Source organism: Dendrobates tinctorius, unplaced genomic scaffold (genome assembly GCF_039654945.1).
Source record: "Dendrobates tinctorius isolate UK_male_01 unplaced genomic scaffold, ASM3965494v1 ptg000022l, whole genome shotgun sequence".
Classification (NCBI taxonomy): Eukaryota; Metazoa; Chordata; class Amphibia; order Anura; family Dendrobatidae; genus Dendrobates; species Dendrobates tinctorius.
This window is the reverse complement of record NW_027361690.1, coordinates 22,876,731-22,895,563: the sequence shown is the minus strand read 5'-3', so window position 1 is coordinate 22,895,563 and position 18,833 is coordinate 22,876,731. Positions and strand designations below refer to the sequence as shown.

The window sequence follows — 18,833 nt, the reverse complement described above, 5'->3', positions numbered from 1 at the left end:
GTGGAAACGTGCGGACCAAGCACGAGGTGGAGTTACACAGACACACTGAAGACGTAGGCCAACGTACAGCACCACCTACCACCTCTTCAGCTCGTGTTGGGGCCTCTTCCTCCAGCTCACACACAGCTGGTTCGGCTTCCTCACAGGATCGCCAAGGAAGAAACTCTGGCACTGTTGTCCGGAGACCCAGTGACATTCCACCCACAGCACCACGTTCCCAGTCATCCTCACACTCCCAGGCCACTCTACAGCCATCGGTAGCACAGGCATGGGATAAAAGGCGGCCATACTCGGCAAACCATCCCCGAGCACAGGCTCTGAATGCTGGCATTGCCAAACTACTGGCACTTGAAATGCTCTCATTCAGGCTGGTGGAGACTGACACCTTCCGGAACTTCATGGCATTGGCAGTCCCACAATACACCGTGCCCAGCCGCTTTTATTTCAGCAGGCAAGCCGTCCCTGCCCTGCAAAAGCATGTGGAGGGAAAATTAAAATATGCGCTACTAAACGCCGTCAGTAGCAAGGTCCACCTGACCACCGATGCGTGGACCAGTAACCATGGACAGGGACGATACCTTTCCCTCACTGCCCATTGGGTCAATGTTGTGGAGCTGGGTACAGATCTGGAGAGTGCCGCTGTACGTGTTCTGCCAACTCCACGGATTGCAGGAATCCAGTCTATACACATTGACTCCTCCTCCTACTCAAGTTCCGCAGAAACAGCGCTGCAGGAGCCTGTTACGACCAATAGGAGCACAGCCGTGGCCAAACGTCAACAGGCCGTACTGAAATTAATTTCTTTGGGGAATCGAAGCCACACAGCGCAGGAGCTCTGGAATGCCATCAAGCAGGAGAGCGACGTGTGGTTTGTGCCAGCGAATCTCCAGCCAGGCTTAGTAGTGTGTGACAATGGCCGAAATCTGGTGGCAGCTCTGGGCCTAGGCAACCTCACTCACATCCCATGTCTGGCACATGTGCTGAACTTGGTCGTGCAGAGATATCTGCGGGACTATCCGGATCTTGATGCACTGCTGCACAAGGTCCGCATAGAGTGCGCTCACTTGCGGCGTTCCAGCACGGCAAGATCGCGCCTTGCTGCTCTGCAGCGCCGATTACGCCTTCCGGAACATCGCATCATATGTGACCTACCCACCAGGTGGAATTCAACGTTACATATGTTGGAGCGGTTGTGTGAGCAGCAGGCAGCAGTCATGGAGTACCAGCTGCATCAGGCGCAAACAAGTGCACCGCAAACTGTGCGCCGGTCACACTTCACCACCACTGAGTGGGCCTCTGTGAAGGACATCTGCCTCGTTTTGCGTGCCTTCTATGATTCCACGCGGAAGGCGAGTGCAGATGATGCACTAGTCAGCATGACTGTCCCCCTTATCTGCCTGCTTCAAAAAGCATTGCAAGCACTAAGGGAGGAGGTTTTGGAAGAGGTGGAGGATGAGGAGTCACAAATGCCATCTGCTTCTGGACAGTCTGCGCTACGTGGTTCTTCACAAAGGCCTAGGCAGGGGACACTTTGTGAGGAGGATGAGGAGGAGTCAATGGAGGAGGAAGACATCTCTCCAGAGGAGGGAGGTACACAATGCTCTAGTCAGTATGTACAGCGAGGGTGGGGTGATGCAGAGCAGGCAGAGATGACGACTCAAGCAGGGGACAGCGTTTCTTTGGCAGTTGGAAGTCTGCAGCACATGGTTGATTTCATGCTGCAGTGCCTGAGAAACGACCGCCGCATCGCCCACATTCTCAACACGGCTGATTATTGGGTGTACACCCTCCTAGATCCTCGCTACCGGGACAACTTACAAAGCCTCATACCACCGTTGAACCGGTAGCGTAAAATGCGGGAGTACCAAGACACACTGGTGCAGTCCATCTTGTTCTCCATTCCACCCGACAGCAGTGCTGCTAGTGCTTTACAAAGCAGCTCTGTGCGTCGAGGCAGTGGAGGAAGCTCTGCACAAAGAGGGAGCAGAGGCAGCACCTCAGCACAAGGCAAGACCACTATGGCCCAAATGTGGCAAAGTCTTGTGTGCCTGCCACAAATGTCTACACCATCACAGACGGCTCCAGTCAGCAGGAGGCAATGTTTCCGTCAGATGGTGACAGACTACATGTCTTGCCCTGTGAGTGTACTCCCAGATGGCTCTTCCCCCTTCAAGTTTTGGGTCTCTAAGCTGGATACATGGCCAGAGCTTAGCCAGTATGCATTGGAGGTGCTGGCTTGCCCTGCTGCCAGTGTATTATCGGATCGCGTCTTTAGTGCCGCAGGTGGTGTACTAACAGACCGTCACACGCGACTATCCTCCTGACCGACTTACTTTTCTGATAATGAACAAGGCCTGGATCTCGCCAGAATTTGCCAGTCCTCTTCCAGAATAAATGATTGGTTGGCAACAGTATCCAGGTCTCCTGTTGTGTTCATGTTTCTACCACCTGAACTGTAATCCCTATGCTTCAACACAGCCAGTTGTCGCTCAGAAGTGCCGTCTGCACAGAGAAAAACACTAGCTCCTGTGTTAGTGGGGTTCAGTAACGCTCCACAATCAAACTACTACTGATTTTTAACCGTGCTCCACTTAGGCCTCTGGCTCCACTGTCTCTAGTATTTCCCCTGGCCTCCAACCCCGCCAGTTGCTGCTCTGAAGTGACGTCTGCACAATCCACACTTGTTACTGGGGCTCAGTCACGTCAGTTGATCCCCTGATGTGTGTCCGGCGATGTCTCCTGCTCTGTCCACATTCCCATTACTAGTAGTGTGAAAAACACACTAGATCCTGTGTTAGTGGGGTTCAGTAACGTCAGCTGTTCCCCTGCTGTGTGGACGGCAATGTCTCCTGCTGCCTCCACATGCAAAAAACATCAGGCTTCAGCCTGCTCCATGCTTGATCCTGGGCTCCAACAACGCCAGTTGGTGTTCAGAAGTGCCGTCTGCACAGAGAAAAACACACTAGCTCCTGTGTTAGTGGGGTTCAGTAACGTCAGCTGTTCCCCTGCTGTGTGGACGGCAATGTCTCCTGCTGCCTCCAAAATCACACTACATCTGGCCTCAGCCTGCTCCATGCTTGATCCTGGGCTCCAACAACGCCAGTTGGTGTTCAGAAGTGCCGTCTACACAGAGAAAAAAACATGCTCCAGTGTTAGTGGGGTTCAGTAACGCCAGCTGCTCCCCTGCTGTGTGGACGACAAAGTCTCCTGCTGCCTCCAAAATCACACTTTTGTAGTACTTTTGCTTCCCCCTGACCCCGCACCTTTCATGCATAAATACCTTTTTTATATCGGTTCAGATGTATGTAAAGTGCCATGGTTCGGTCCGATGGGCGGGGCTTATTCAACTGCTCTGCCCTCTCCCTGTCTTGCTCTACACAAGAAGAAATGCGTAGAGCAAGACAGGGAGGGTGGGAGCAGGTGAATAAGCCCCGCCCATCGGACCGGACCGCGGCAATTTACATACATCTGAACCGATATAAAAAAGGTATTTATGCATGAAAGGTGCGGGGTCAGGGGGAAGCAAAAGTACTAAGAGAATCCTTATGTGACACACAATTGAATGATATCATTATATAATATCTCAAAAAAAAGGGGTGACAGATTCCCTTTAAGGGTATGTGGACACGTAGTTTTTAGGTTGTGCTGATGTTGATGAAAAATCCGCAGGACAAAAGTCCTGCGGTTTATCTGCGGATTAGCCTGCGGTTTTGCCCTGCAGTTTCACACCTCATAAAGGATAGGTGTGAAACCGCAGCGAAATCCGCACAAAGAATTGACATGCTGCAGATTGTAACCCGCAGCAAAACCGCACGGAAAAATCAGCAGCATGTGCACAGCGTTTTTTTATTTCCATAGGAAATAAAGGTACTGTACAACGCAGCAGAATCTGCTGTGGACCCGCAGGGCCAAATCCGCTGCGGATCCGCAGCAGAATCCGCAGCGTGTGCACGTACCCTAAAGACTTGTGCCTTTACAACAAAACATTTTTTTTCCATTTTTTTTAAATGGCAAATTCCAAGAGCCATAGGGTCCGATTCATCAATTGTGATGTATTGAAGTCACATTTCTCTTATTTTTGCCTAGTACTCACTTATGTTTTTGCACCAAATTCTTCAAAATTTCGTACACACTTCATGAAAATTCAAAATGTTGAGGCTTTAAAAAGTCATAAAAATGTGCTAAATTGAAAGCACCCTCAGGACCCTTATTACAGGGGAGAACTGGATTGATTTTTGAAGAGCATGATAACACCCACGCTTAAGGCCCCGTCACACACAGCGAGATTGCTAGTGAGATCGCTGATTTTGTGACGCAATAGCGATCTGGCCAGCGATATCGCTGTGTGTGACATACATCAGCGACCGGCCCCCTCCGCCGGTTATCGCTGATCATGCAGGAGTGTCCTGGGCCATTTTTTGATTGTTGGTCTCCCGCTGGACACGCATCGCTGCATGTGGCAACGGGAGACCAACGATCAGCGAGCTCCCATCGCTATGAGCAGTCGCTGGGAGCTGGTATCCAAGGTAAATATCGGGTAACTAAGCGCGCCCGTTATTTAGTTACCCGCTGTGTACCTTGGATACCTGCGAGCTCACGCTGGGAGCTGGTATCCAAGGTAAATATCGGGTTACTAAGCGCGTGCTTCGCTTAGTTACCTGCTATGTACCTTGGATACCTGCGTGCTCACGCTGGGAGCTGGTATCCAAGGTAAGTATCGGGTAACTAAGTGCGCGCGTTGCTTAGTTACCCGCTGTGTACCTTGGATACCTGCGTGCTCACGCTGGGAGCAGGTATCCAAGGTAAATATCTGGTAACTAAGCGCGCGCTTCGCTTAGTTACCTGCTATGTACCTTGGATACCTGCGTGCTTGCGCTGAGAGCTGGTATCCAAGGTACACAGTGGGTAACTAAGTGACGTGCGCACTTAGTTACTCGATATTTACCTTGGATACCAGCGTCCTCGCTGGTCCTGATCACTGGTGAGTCTGCCTGTTTGACAGCTCACCAGCGATCATGTAGCGAGGCACCAGCGATCCTGACAAGGTCGTATCATTGTCGGGATCGCTGGTGCATCGTTAAGTGTGACTACACGCTTACTCCCACTTCATTAGATAATACTTAAAGCAGCAAGTGGCAGTATACACCCCTGATATTGTAAATAAGTCATGCAAAGCAGAGAAATATATGATGGTCACTTTTCTATAGCATTTTTCTACCACCAGTTGCTTGTTTTTTTTCAGCGTTCTTTCTCAATCAGTTTTGTCAATATTAGTGTGCATCCATCCAGCAGAGTGGCACGTACGGTATATATTTTTTTCTGTTTTGCATGGAATGAGATTTGCCCCCCCCCCCCCCCCCAATATGACGTTTGATTAAAGTCACATTTCATGAATCTGTATAAAACATCAATATTAGTAAAGTTATTGAGGCAAAATAAAAAAGACAACTTAAAAAGTCTCACATAACGTTTAGAGAATAAGGTGCAAATACTAGTCATAAAAAAAGGCAAATGGCTAAAAATCTGGAGAAACAGCAATGATTAATCTGGGTCACAGAGTTGTTGGTTTTTTTTTGTTTAGCTGTAGGAAGTCTTGGTTTTTTTTTTCAGGATGAGATGTATTTATCAGTGGCAACATTTTGGAATTTAATTTATTAATTAACTTGTATTAACTTTTTGTGGGCACACATTGAAAAAAAACACAGCTCGGTTTTCTGATATTTTAATGATGGTTTTTGTTTTCAGATGTTTTCAATTTTCCGCTATTCACTTGCAGCACAAATAAGATGCTAACAGTTGGAAAAAAAAATGTGTTGTTTTCATGTCCACATATTCTGAGAGTCATACATTTTACAAATTTCCATCAATGGAGCTTTTTTTGCTATAGTACCAGGCTTGGACTTGTCCACAGGGGAACAAGTGAACCCCTCACTGGGCCTCTGTGCCTAAGTGTGCCCCCACCCCTTACATGAATAGTGTTTGGCTCAGTACACTTTAAAGGGAATGTGCCATAAAAAAAAATTTCAACAATTGAAAACATTGAAAATAAAAAATGTTTTAATTTTTTAATGACATAAAATATCAAAAATAATTTTAAAAGGTTTGATATTTTCCACATTTAAATATTAGTCTATGTGCACACGATGCATTTTCACTGCGTTTTTTTACAGGCTGTAGGGATCTGTACTTGCAGTTGAGGTAGGCACAGGAAGCTGTTTTACTGGAATGTCCCAGCAAGTTTATTTAAAACGACATAAACTGTCCTGGATAGAAAGAGCAAATGAACAGTATTTCCTGGCACAAAGAAACAAACAGAAAATAACCAGTCCATATAGCACTATATAGCACCATCTCATCTTAGTGTCTCCAGCAACACACACACATGGAGGTCACCATACCTTCGGCCTCAGTCACTGAATGTGGCAATTGGCCTCCATTTTACTAGCCAAACCATGCCCCTGGGGTTGGGATATGTGAGCGGTCATTCCCACCCAGCTCTTATGACCACTCGTAAAACCCAGGCCTGGAGTGGCCCAAACAACTCTCTCAGCACTATACGTGCTGGAGCATACTTCCGAGCTCCCATCACCGCAGCAAATAACCGCGATGACACATATCTCCCCTCCAGGACTTGTCCGGCGGCCATCTTACATACCCTCCCCTTCTGCCCTAAGCCAGGAGGCTTGGCACCTTCTGCCAACAAACAGTGGATCCTCGATAGCGCATCAGCATTGCCATGCAATTTCCCTGACCTATGCTCCACATGGAAGTTAAAATCCTGAAGTGCTAGGAACCACCTGGTCACTCGGGCATTTTTCCCTTTTTTCTCACCCACTTCAGTGGGGCATGGTCTGACACTAGTTTGAACTTCCTGCCCAAGAGGTAATACATTAGGGAGTCCAACACCCATTTGATGTCTAAGCATTCCTTCTCCACTATGGAGTATTTTTTCTTACAGGATGACAACTTTCGGCTGAGATACTGTAACGCCTCAGTGAGGCAAGCTATAAGAGTGGACCCTCTGGACCATGGAACAGATTGCCCAGGGCGAGCCGACCTAGTGAAGACCGACCCCTATACAGGGATCGTCAGGGACAGGCCTAGGGCTCTCTAAAACCACTGTAGCCGGTACCAAGAGGGACGGCTCAGATAGCGGGAGAGACATGGAACAGAAGGATAACTGAGGAGACTGACTAACACCGGAGCACTATGAACGGAGGTACGGAACAGAGCACAGGAGTATAGCAGAGCATTGTGCCAGGAGGCACAACAGAGCACCAGGCAGAGTACAGGGACAGAGCTTGTGCCAGGAGGCACAACGGAGTATAAGACAGTACAGGGACTGAGCTTGTGCCAGGAGGCAAAACAGAGCAACAGGCAGAGTACAGGGATTGAGCTTGTGCCAGGAGGCACAACAGAGTACAAGGCAGAGTACAGGGATTGAGCTTGTGCCAGGGGGCACAACAGAGCACAAGGCAGAGTACAGGGATTGAGCTTGTGCCAGGAGGCACCACAGAGTACAAGGCAGAGTACAGGGATTGAGCTTGTGCCAGGAGGCACAACAGAGGACAAGGCAGAGTACAGGGATTGAGCTTGTGCCAGGAGGCACAACAGAGCAACAGGCAGAGTACAGAGATTGAGCTTGTGCTAGGAGGCACAACAGAGCAACAGGCAGAGAGCAAGGACACGGACGTGCAGATAGTGCACACAGAATATAGACACGGGCCTGGGTCACAGAAGCAGGAGCTTAAACAATAACCAGGCGCCAGAGGAAATAACACCCACCTTGCCCGGATTGGCTGCTGGGATTTCCGGGTCAGGATATCCCCAAGTGTATAAAGTACCTGGGAGGGGACGTGGCCACTTGGGTCAGGACATCAGAGAAGCTACAGGACCTTGGAGGAGGCGTGACCGCCCTCCAAGAGTGCCAGAGCGCAAGTGCCGAGTCCTGGAGCCTCCAGCAGTGCGGGGAGCACGGCAGGACCGAAGGACAGGAACGGAGGAGCGGGCACAGAGGCAACAGTGGTGCGATCAGCCGCAGGGGGAGAGCGGCCAGTGGTGGTAACAGATACATTATAGGGTGTTCCTTCCCGTTCACCTCTTGGGACAAGACAGCTCCCAGCTCGACATCTGACGCGTCTGTCTGGACAACAAATTCCTTTGAGAAATCGGGTGCTACCAGCATCGGCTGTTTGCACAGGGCCAGTTTCAGTTTCTGGAAAGCAGTCTCAGCCTCTGGAGATCACTTCGCCATCGCTGATTTTGTCCCTTTAAGGAGGTCTGTCAGAGAGGCAGCTACCATGGCAAAGTTTGGAATAAACCGGTGGTTATATCTCACAATGCCCAGGAAAGCCCTCACCTGCTTTTTTGAGGGGGGTTGTGGCCAGCCCTGGATCGCCTCACCCTTGTTTATCTGAGGCTTTATTTCACCCTGACCTACGACATAGCCCAATTATCTTGCCTCCTCCATTCCTAAGGCACATTTTTTCGGGTTTCTAGAAAACGCTGCCTTCTGAAGAGCATCAAGTACGGGTCTGGACTTGGCTCAGATGGCTCCTTGTCATCCAGGTAGGCCGCCACATACTTTTTGTGGGGGGCTAGGATCCAGCCCATGGCTCTCTGGAATGTATCTGGAAGCGCCTTGTGTTATGAGTTCATTTTCTCCTTCACCTCTGATGTCTGATGAACTCCCTCTGCTGGTGAAAGGAGGTAGTGAAATTGATCTGGATGGGAAGAACCTGTCATCTGAACAGGTGGAGTGTGATTGGACATCCGGAATTTCTGAGTGGATATAAGGCAGCCGATGCCCTGCCTGGTTGCTGGTAATCCTTTCTGCTCTGAGCTCTGGCATCCAGTTTAGTTCCTGACAACTAAAAGCTACGTTTTTGCTCTGCTATTTTTCCATGAGATTTTGTTTGTTTACTTAGTGTTTGTGTTCAGCCTGCCCTGGTTGGGACGGGCTGAACTCCATTTTTGTCTCTGATCAGTTGATCGCTTTGCTCTGTCTTCAGAATATACCTGAGTGCTGATATAGTGATTTTGAAGTCTAGTGACTTCAGGGCCTTTTCTATCAGACGTGTTGGACATTATTTTTGGCAGGGTTTTTTGCGTGATTGCAGCCAGCATCTTTTCTGTCCTTTCCTATCTAGTTAGTTGGGCCCATCATTTGCTCAGTCTGTCTTTCTGTCTGTGTTTGTGTTTTCATCTGTTTTTCACTGACAATACATTGTTGGGGGCTGTCTATTGCTTTGGGGTCTGTTCTGGGGCCGTTTACATCTCCCCTTTCTTTCTTTAGGCTTATTTAGCTCTCCGGCTGTGACGAGGGGTCTAGGGCACCGTAGGAACCCACCACGGCTACTGTTAGTTGTGGTGAATAGGATCAGGGGTCTGCAATCCGCTAGCTACCAACCTCTCCGGTTTTCTGGACTTAGCTTGTGTTTTTGTTTTTTCCTCCTCCGGTGACTCATTCATAACAGCCTTGTAACCCAAATGGCATCCTTGTGTAGTGGAAGTACCCATCTGGAGTTAAAAATCCAGTCTTCTCCTTGGCATCTTGGGACATAAGGATTTGCCAATACCTTTTTGTGAGGTCAAGGGTAGTAATGTACCGAGCCGGATTCAAATTTTTAATAGGTTCTGTGTTTGTGTGTAGGAAAACCACACCCATTTTGTTTAAGCCACACCCATTTACACACACCTTTTCCTCAAACATATACAAGTAGGGGTGCAGTCAAACAGTTGAAGAAAAATAAATTGGAATGAGATCAGAACAGTGCACATTCTGACCAGCGGCTCTCCTGACCCAAGTGTGACAGCTGCATATATTTCTATGCAGCTGTCTCGCTTGACTGACCGGCTGGCCAGGCTGTGCACTACATTCTGATTCATATGACAGTCTGTCTGTGTCCTAATCAGTGCCAGCTCCAGGTTTTCCTGGGCCCCGGGTGAAAGAGTCTCAGTGGGCCCCTTTAACACATACCACTATCCATGATGCACAGATACATCAGAGAAATATAGGTATAGTACAATACCAGTGAATTCACTTCTTACACTACATGAGTTATAGCTATTGTAAATTCTACAATAAGTCAGAAACCGGCGAATCCTCACAGGACAGAGTGACTGCAGACTTATCATTTTAGACCAGACAGTATAGTCCTCCATACAGTACTATGGGCACCACAGAGCTCCATACAGAATAATGAACCCCATATATTGCTCCATACAGAATAATGAGTCCTAAATATTGCTCCATACAAAATAATGAGCCATATACAGTGGGGCAAAAAAGTATTTAGTCAGTCAGCAATAGTGCAAGTTCCACCACTTAAAAAGATGAGAGGCGTCTGTAATTTACATCATAGGTAGACCTCAACTATGGGAGACAAACTGAGAAAAAAAAATCCAGAAAATCACATTGTCTGTTTTTTTTTCCTTTTATTTGCATATTATGGTGGAAAATAAGTATTTGGTCAGAAACAAAATTTCATCTCAATACTTTGTGATATATCCTTTGTTGGTAATGACAGAGGTCAAACGTTTTCTGTAAGTCTTCACAAGGTTGCCACACACTGTTGTTGGTATGTTGGCCCATTCCTCCATGCAGATCTCCTCTAGAGCAGTGATGTTTTTGGCTTTTCGCTTGGCAACACGGACTTTCAACTCCCTCCAATGGTTTTCTATAGGGTTGAGATCTGGAGACTGGCTAGGCCACTCCAGGACCTTGAAATGCTTCTTACGAAGCCACTCCTTCGTTGCCCTGGCGGTGTGCTTTGGATCATTGTCATGTTGAAAGACCCAGCCACGTTTCATCATCAATGCCCTTGCTGATGGAAGGAGGTTTGCACTCAAAATCTCACGATACATGGCCCCATTCATTCTTTCATGTACCCGGATCAGTCGTCCTGGCCCCTTTGCAGAGAAACAGCCCCAAAGCATGATGTTTCCACCACCATGCTTTACAGTAGGTATGGTGTTTGATGGATGCAACTCAGTATTCTTTTTCCTCCAAACACGACAAGTTGTGTTTCTACCAAACAGTTCCAGTTTGGTTTCATCAGACCATAGGACATTCTCCCAAAACTCCTCTGGATCATCCAAATGCTCTCTAGCAAACTTCAGACGGGCCCGGACATGTACAGGCTTAAGCAGTGGGACACGTCTGGCACTGCAGGATCTGAGTCCATGGTGGCGTAGTGTGTTACTTATGGTAGGCCTTGTTACATTGGTCCAAGCTCTCTGCAGTTCATTCACTAGGTCCCCCCGCGTGGTTCTGGGATTTTTGCTCACCGTTCTTGTGATCATTCTGACCCCACGGGGTGGGATTTTGCGTGGAGCACCAGATCGAGGGAGATTATCAGTGGTCTTGTATGTCTTCCATTTTCTAATTATTGCTCCCACAGTTGATTTCTTCACTCCAAGCTGGATGGCTATTGCAGATTCAGTCTTCCCAGCCTGGTGCAGGGCTACAATTTTGTTTCTGGTGTCCTTTGACAGATCTTTGGTCTTCACCATAGTGGAGTTTGGAGTCAGACTGTTTGAGGGTGTGCACAGGTGTCTTTTTATACTGATAACAAGTTTAAACAGGTGCCATTACTACAGGTAATGAGTGGAGGAAAGAGGAGACTCTTAAAGAAGAAGTTACAGGTCTGTGAGAGCCAGAAATCTTGATTGCTTGTTTCTGACCAAATACTTATTTTCCACCATAATATGCAATTATAATGAAAAAAAAAAAACAGACTGTGATTTTCTGGATTTTTTTTTTTCTCAGTTTGTCTCCCATAGTTGAGGTCTACCTATGATGTAAATTACAGACGCCTCTCATCTTTTTAAGTGGTGGAACTTGCACTATTGCTGACTGACTAAAAACTTTTTTGCCCCACTGTATATTGCTTCATACAAAATAATGAGCACCATATATTGCTCCATACAGAATGATGAGCTCCATATTTTGCTCCATACAGTATTTTGGGCATCACATAGTGCTCCATACAGAATGATGAGACCCATATATTGCTCCATACAGTATAATGGGCCCCATATATTGCTCCATACAGTATAGCAGAAATGACGTGGAAGTGCAATAAGGACTGCGCTTGCTTCTGGTAGAGTAAAGGGTTCTTTATTCAGCCAACGCGTTTCCTGAGCCTGCTGGCTCACTTCATCAGGGCAGATGAAGTGAGCCAGCAGGCTCAGGAAACGCGTTTGCACGTCATTTCTGCAATTCTGTCCTTGGACCCTGTGCAGACTTGCTGCTGCTTCTTAAGCGTTCATGGGTGTTGTGACTTCCTCACAACCCCAATAGGTGAGCACCTTTCTTACTGTTCCACAATTTTATTTTTTTATACGGATTTCACACAGTGGATGCGCCCTGTATCTCTCCTTTTATCCATACAGTATAATGAGCCCCATATATTGCTCCATACATTATTATGGGCACCACATAGTGCTCCATACAGAATAATGAGCCCCATATATTACCCCATACAGTATAATGAGCCCCATATATTGCTCCATACAGATGGTGTGGTGGTTATAGTTGATAATGGTAGACAGTGTGAAGATCATATAATATAGGAGGCTTATTTAGGGTTATAATATGGACAACTATTTTAATGCAGAGGGCGTTTTAATAACACTATTACTTCTAAGGGCACTGTGTCAGGTTGTGCTGCTAAAGACCAGAGAAGACGGAGGTCTGCAGAGAACATCTGTGGATTTGAAAAGTCATCATGGCATCTAGACAAGATGGAGATGAAAAAAAAAAAAGACGACTCCACAGAAGATGTAATCTATAAGGTATCTGGGTGTAAATGTTTATTTGTGATACTGACTAATTCTCATCTGTGGTTCCTGTATAGTGCGTAGTCTGATGATGGCTGTTAATAACAATTCCCACTATTTCCTTACCATTGTTAAGGACATACTGGCAGTTGTAGGTTAATGCGATACAATTGTTTATGCAGCTGATTTGATATTACAATTGATTATTGTACTAATCTTGGTTCTTGTATTCAAGTACTCTTTGTTCTGGTCAGGTTTTCATGTACTTATGGAGGTTCTGGCAATTAATTTATTGATGGTGATTCTGGTGATTGTAGCCGAGTACTGATAATGTATTCATGTACTGTTGGTGGATCTAGTGATGCATTCATGTACTAATGGTGGTTAGGTGACATATTCATGTACTGATGGTGGTTCTGGTGATTTATTTATTTATTGATGATGTTTCTGGTGACACGTTTATGTACTATTGATGGCTCTTGTGCTCTAATTATGTACTGATCATGATTTTGGCTTCGTATCCATGTACAGATGATGGTTCTGGTAATGAATATATCACCAGAATCATCATCACTACATGAATACAGCACCAGAACAACTATCACTACATAAATATTTCACTATAACCGGAACCTCCATCAGTTTTGTACAAAGCTGTATTTGTCGCATGACGGAAGCAAAAAGCCATGAGACGTTTCCTTTAATTTATAATAGGGGTCTCTTTATTTTCCATTAGGGCATTTTCCAAATGCTGGATACCTTAATTGAAACCAAACAGCCCCGATTATAGTTACACCTTATTACTTTCCATAACTATCCTTGTGTTCTGCATTTAAAATATATGATGATGTCAGTATGCATTATACATACTCCTGGCCAGCGGTCGCAGCCTTGCTTCCATACAATAACATGGAAAAAGGCCGCGCTCTCTAATTGGCCATGACCACTGGACAGTTGCATCGCTAGACAGAGTGTGGCCTCGCTCCATAAAAGTGTATGGAGCGAGGCCACACCCACTATACAGACCCTGCCCGGGAGTATGTATAATAAATGCATACCTTCTGGTCCCGACTCAGAAACCACCAAATCCCCACAGCGCATAGTGAGTGCTCTGAGGTGATTCATAAGTCTGAAGTCACACAGAGTGACTGCAGACTTATCGATTTGGACTGGACAACCTCTTTAAATAGCAAGGAACCCTATTCTTGGCTCCAGCAGATCAATAATCAAAGTTAACCCCTGAAGTACAAGAACAAAAACAGAAAATAGAAAGAGCTCAAGTCTAACACACCTAGGTTTTTTCTGAGCATTGCTTGTTTGCACTGCCCAGCAGCCACTGGGGCCTTAATGCCTTAGCGCCTAGTACAGGGATGGGGAACCTCAGGCCCCAGGGCCATTTACGGCCCTCGATGACCTTTTATCAGGCCCCCGGGCAGATTCTCAGGGACCGCATTCTTGGGCAGGGAGCTGTATTTTGATTGCCACGAACTCATTAATTTCTTCTTGCTCTGTTAGCACACACACGCAGTGTTCACTACTGAACATTGAAGGGCATGCAATGAAAGATTACGTCCTGACACCAGTGCCAGAGTCAGGATGTACTTTGTGGGCAGAGTTTATACGGCCCCCGAAGGATGGTATAAATATCCAAATGGCCCTTGGCAGAAAAAAGATTCCCCACCCCTGGCCTAGTAGATGTGGCGGCTTGGTAGGAGTGTGTTCACACACGGATGTTACACCTGGGATACCACTGGGATGCTGATTATGCACTATTAGAACCATCTCTGATATGGCTAAAGGGGAATAGCGTTGATAAAGGAGAATAAACACTTGCATTTTATAGTGTCTACTTGTTAGCGAGATATACTGTATTTGTGAATTAACTAACTACTTTCGTCTGTTCTAGGTGGGAGGACCTAAATGTTATCTATTTGTGTGTTGCCTGAAGTGTAAATTAGGTAATTGAGAGCCACTTTTATTATATCGTGAAAAAGCCCCAAAAACTGTACAAGTGACAGTCATACTATATAAACGTCACTGATACTGCTGTCACCCACACTATGAACATCACATAAACACTTTTGACAATTTTCCATACTTGCTAACCTTTGAAAATTAGCTATGAGACGATTTATGCCCCATTTCCATAATATATAGGTCAAGCCTCAAAATGTCCCCAACTTAATGCCATTCAATCATGATTATTCCATGCACAAGACTCAAGGTACTCATAATTGATGAAGGTTTTCTAAAAAGTTTAAATGGTTGTCCAGCATTTAAAAAAAAAAGAGCATTAGCTTATTTTCCAGACACAGTATCGTTCTGTTTGTGGGCTGTGTCTAATACGTCAGTTTTATATACTGTATGTGGAACGTAGAAAGGAAGTGCGGACTATGAACCATTATCACTTATGTGAGTTTATGGAACACACACTGCATGAGTCATCTCTGTCCTCCAACACAAGTCCCCAGCAGCAGGACATGAAAGGAAATAGAGTGCAGTGCGTTCTCATATGCTCAGTGTGCACAGTGTGCGGCTCTTTTCTGCCTTGGTCTCTGTGTTTTTTACTCATTGTTAATTTTTGGATAAATTTCAGCATTACCCACCTGTGTGCGGAATTATTAGGCAATTTGTATTTTTTTTATGATTCATTTTATTATTGAACAACCACAGTGCTGTCGGTCAATCCAAAAAGGTTAATAAGCCTAAATATTGAAGAAAGTAAAAGTGAGGTTTTGTCTTTCTTAAGAGATTATCGATGTGTGCAGAATTATTATCCAACTAAACGAAAAAGATAAATTTGCTTTTAAAGGGATCCTGTCATCATAAAATTTCTGCCCAATTTACAGATACCTTGTTATAGCGCAGGAGGAGGTGAGCAAATTGACGTACAGTTTTTTAGAAAAAGATTGCTGCAATTCTTAGTAATAAATATTAACTAATGTCACATACTAATAAATATTAACGGTCTTCATCTTCATGTAATACTTCCCTTTGTTCATACAGCCTTACTCACAGACTGCACAATGCTCCTGTTCTGAAAATGACTGAGGACGACGTGACCAGGGGTGTTCACCAGCCTCCCCCAAATGTAAAACCGCTTTCCCATTTGTTGTGTTTTTATATTGCCACATTTTTGTTTGTCTATATTACTAAAAGTCAGAACTCATAAAATATGATATTTTCTATCCTGCACGATCAACTATGCAAAAAAAATACAAGAATTGATATTTTGGGATTACAAGGTGAAACTAAGGCTAGTTTCACATTAGCGTTTACGGCCGCCGCTAAGCCCCGCCCCCTGCTGCTCTTCCGCCGGTAGCTCCACCTACGGATGCATGACGCTACATGCGTCCTGCGTCCCCTATCTCTATCACTGGGGACGCAGGCCGTGCGCAGTATGCGTTTGGCGGCGCATGCGTCCTTTTGACGCTGCGCCGAGCGCACCAAATTGCAACCTGTTGCGTTTGGCACTGGTCGGCACAGTGTCAAAAAGACGCATGCGCCGCCAAACGCATACTGCGCACGGCCTGCGTCCCCAGTGCTAAAGATAGGGGACGCATGCAGCGTCATGCGTCCATAGGCGGAGCTACCGGCGGAGGCGCGGCAGGGGGCGGGGCTTATCGGCGGCCGTGCGCAGCACGACGCTGCGGCCGTAAACGCTAATGTGAAACTAGCCTAAGAAAGAAGAAAAATTCTTGCATCCTTAAGGGGTTAATGTTATAACATTGGTGTACAGAATAAAATGTATCCTAAATAAATGTAATTGCTGAATTAAAAATAACAAAATGATACACTGCATTTGTTTTTGTGTGCAGAATTATATAACTTTGGTCAGATGACTCTCAGCATCCTCAGGAGACTTGGTCAGAAGTGATTAGTGTTGTAGTGATGTAAACAATGTACATAGAAGCTCTACTCTGGGAATTGTCTGATCGGAAATGTGTCCAATCTGCAACTTATAATGAAGTTCATATACTAGTGCCAGTCTGCATTATAATAATTATGTGCTGTGGTTTTAGTAATAAATAAATACATGGAAAAGTTAATTGTATTGTTTAAATTTTGTGTTTTTCTTATAATGATTGTAGAGTCAGGACAGATTAAGAGGGAGATTTGCTGCTGTGAGTGTTGACTTTGGTGTATAAATGGCACCAGTAACCCTGAATAAGCAAAAAGGTACAGAGACCGGCAAAATGAAAATTAAAAAATACCTTTTTTAATAGATAAAACTGCACAAAAAAACATTAAAAACAATTAAAAGGCAAGAGGTAGGGGTGGAACACTTTTTGATTTCAATGAATTTAAATCTCCTGGTCCAGATGATTTACATCCTACAGTACTGAAAGAGTTAGCAGAGGAAATTGCAGAACCACTAGCCAGAATCTTTGAAAAATCCTGGAAAACAGGAGAACACACAACGATGTCCCAGTGATCCCACCAACGATCCGACATGGATGGGATTGCTGGGACATAGTTAGACAGACTCACCAGCGATCAGGACCAGAGAGCAAGCTGTTATCTAGGGTAAACAGCGGGTATCCAAGAGCCGCACGGCGCATAGTTACCCACTGCTTACCCTAGAAACTAGCGTGCAGCGTTGCTGATCGTTGGTCTCCCGTTGCCACGCGATGCGTGCTGGCCAGCGGGAGACCAACGATCAAAAAATGGCCCTGGACAATCCTGCACGATCAGCGATACCCGGTGGGGGGGGCCGGTCGCTGATGGATGTCACACACAGCGAGATCGCTGGAGAGATCGCTGATGCGTCACAAAATCAGCGATCTCGCTAGCAATCTCGCTGTGTGTGACGGGGCCCTTAGGGTACCGTTACACCTAGCGATGCACCAGTGATCCCGACTAGCGATATGACGCGGTCAGGATCGCTGGTGCATCGCTGGGTAGTCGCTAGTGAGCTGCCACTCAGGCAGATCTCACCAGCGACATCGCTGGGGACGGGGATCGCTACTTACCTGTCAGACACGGCGATCCTGTGTCCTTCCGCCCGGCTCCACGCGTCACTCGTCGTCACAGCAGGAAGCGCCGCAGGAAGTGGCCGACGAGGAATGGTCCAGCAGCTTCTCGCGCGATCAGCGATAACCAGCGGGGGAGCCGGTCGGAGGTAAGTATCACATGCAGCGATATCGCTAGCAATATCGCTGTAACGTCACAAAATCGGGGACTTTGCAGCGATATTGCTAGCGATATCGCAGTGTGTAACGGGGGCTTTACTCCTAGACCAGGAAAGTTATTTAAACAAATTATTAAACAGCATACAGGTAAGTACTTGGGTAAAGGTACTGTCACACTTAGTGATGTACCAGCGATCCCGACCAGCGATATGACGCGGTCAGGATCGCTGGTACATCGCTAAGTGGTCGCTAGTGAGCTGCCACACAGGCAGATCTCACTATCGACATCGCTGGGGACGGGGGTCGCTACTTACCTGTCAGACGAGGCGATCCTGCGTCCTCCCGCCCGGCTCCACGCGTCTCTCGTCGTCACAGCAGGAAGCGCCGCAGGAAGCTGACGAAGAGAAACAGTCCAGCCTGTTCTCGCGCGATCAGCGATAAGCAGCGGGGGAGCGGGTTGTAGGTAAGTATCACACACAGCGATATCGCTAGCAATATCGCTATAACGTCACAAGTTATAGCGATATTGCTAGCGATATCGCTAAGTGTGCCAGGCCCTTAAGAATACAGTAATTAACTAGAGCAAGCATGGGTTTGTAGCAATTAATTCATGCCAGACTAAACTAATTTCCCTTTATGATGGAATCACTGATTGGGAGCATCAGGGAAATGCAGTAGATATATATAGTGTATCTTGACTTCAGCAAAGCATTTGATAAAGTACCTCATACTATCCTTATTGAAAAAATGACCAAGTATTGGATTGACAAGGCTACGGTTAGGCGGATTCATAACTGGCTCAGTGATCGTACTCAAAAGAGTGGTAATAAATGGTTACACATCCAATTGGAAAAGTGGTTCAACTGGGGTACCACAAGGCTCACTCCTGACCCCAGTGTTGTTCAATATTTATCTAGA

General features: G+C 46.2%; 1 long non-coding RNA gene across 2 annotated transcripts in view; it reads left to right on the top strand.

The window, feature by feature from the left end:
* Window positions 1-16,106, top strand: part of LOC141084076 (uncharacterized) — a 49,193-nt gene extending 33,087 nt beyond the window's left edge. For both annotated transcript variants that reach the window (XR_012230925.1, XR_012230926.1), the window contains 3 exons: window positions 12,652-12,798; window positions 14,690-14,741; window positions 15,790-16,106. This is a non-coding gene — a long non-coding RNA (uncharacterized lncRNA). The remainder of the gene's footprint in view (window positions 1-12,651; window positions 12,799-14,689; window positions 14,742-15,789) is intronic.
* The last annotated feature ends 2,727 nt before the right edge of the window (window positions 16,107-18,833 follow it).